At 32.7% G+C, this 1,856-nt stretch overlaps 1 pseudogene; it reads left to right on the forward strand.

Annotated features, from left to right (window-relative positions):
- LOC107627366 lies at positions 278-1,555 on the forward strand (annotated as a pseudogene).

Raw genomic sequence — 1,856 nt, forward strand, 5'->3', positions numbered from 1 at the left:
ACTAATGGTTTAGGCTAGGGTACTTGAGTTTGAAGACAATATCCATGGTAATGACAAATGCTTGTGCGACCACAGAGATAGATGTGGTGGAAAAATGTCCTACTATAAGAAGTATATTAACTTGAGGTATTGCAAAATTTAACCCAGTCTCGAACTATTAGGAGCAATATAGAGTTGATAAATATTAAATGCAATTATTGAGTAGGAGAAACAAAAAGGATTCATTCTAGGTATACTACATAGGTATGCCATAAATTTTGTGGAAACAGAGCAAATTATGCAGCTCAATGGGTATACTGCATCATTTGTTAAGGTATATCTTTCTATGATCATGAAACTTTTCTATGGTGTGCTTGCCCGGTGAGATGGGATAGTTCTAATAATTAGTAGTGGTCTTATTGCTGGGGATAGTTGTTGTTTTCACAATGTTGAACATTAGTATTTGTGGTTTAGGGTTTCAGCTAGTAAATGGAAGCTTAATTAATAAACATCGGATAGTTAATTAAAATAGTTCCTTAATCAATTGACAATGAAGTATATCTAAATGCATGTTTTTAAATCTATTGCCATGCAGAATCTAGAAATGAAGAAACTGAGAGATGAAAAGAAATGTGCATTGGCTACACAATATGCGGTAGAAGCAACTCTTAGAAGGGTACATGCAAATCAAAAGGATGATGATTCTCTCCCAATTGACAGCATCATTGCTCCATTTGAAGCTGAGATTAAAATATACAAGAATGAGGTACAAATAATGCAACTCCCAGCAAGGATGCATTTGTCAAATAATTAATTTAATGTATGAACTTTACTTACTGATAATAATAATAATAATAAAAATAGTAACAATGTAACATGCTTTTGGCTTCATAGATTACAGCACTACAGGAAGATAAGAAAGCTTTGGAATGACTCACAAAGTCGAAAGAGTCAGCACTGCTAGAAGCAGAGAAGATTTTGCAAAGTGCACTAGAGAACGCTCTAATTGTTGAGGAAGTTCAAAATCAGAACATGGATTTGAAGAGACAGATTGAGATTTGTCAGGCAAGAATCTCTATCCTTTCTCACATTTTTTTTTCTGTTGTGAACTGAAATGCAGTTAACTAACAGCTGCCATAAACAGGAGAAAAACAAAATCCTAGAGAAAACACACCGCCAAAAGATTTTGGAAGTTGAAAAGCTTAGCAAAACCATTCAAGAACTCAAGGAAACCATCTTAGCAAGCGGAGCAACTGCTAATGCCATTCATGATTACCAACGGCAGATTTCTGAGTTGCTAGTAGGCATATCTTGAACTCATTTTCTCATATAATATCTGATTGGTTAGTATGTGTCGTAACTTGGAGTTGCATCATTATGCTGGAGGAGAAGAAAACATTGGAGAGGGAGCTAGCAAGGGCAAAAATGGACTTGGTATAGTTTTAGTATGGTTCGGATGAGGACTATGATGATGATGAGGATGAAGATGACACTGAAGACTATAACTGATAGTTTTAATATGGTTGAACAATATACTGGAAATTATAGTTGATGATCAATACACTTTGTTTATGTTTTGAATCATATCGACTTGCTTGTTTATAGTACTTTTTTTTAGTTTGATAATACGATGAATTTGTTTATTTTTTAAAATATTATAAATATTCGAATACAAATTAGATAAAAATTTGTATTAAATATATATTTATTTTGTATTAAAACAAGTTTATTTTGCAATAGAAAAATCTAAAAAAAATTTATTTTACTTTACTGATGGATTTACAGACGGATTTTCTGTCTGTATTCAGTTGGGATGATTTTCCAAAGTTTCAATTACAGACGAAAAATCTGTCAAAAAATCTGTTGCCAATTACCGA

Source organism: Arachis ipaensis, chromosome B02, assembly GCF_000816755.2.
Source record: "Arachis ipaensis cultivar K30076 chromosome B02, Araip1.1, whole genome shotgun sequence".
Taxonomy (NCBI): domain Eukaryota; kingdom Viridiplantae; phylum Streptophyta; class Magnoliopsida; order Fabales; family Fabaceae; genus Arachis; species Arachis ipaensis.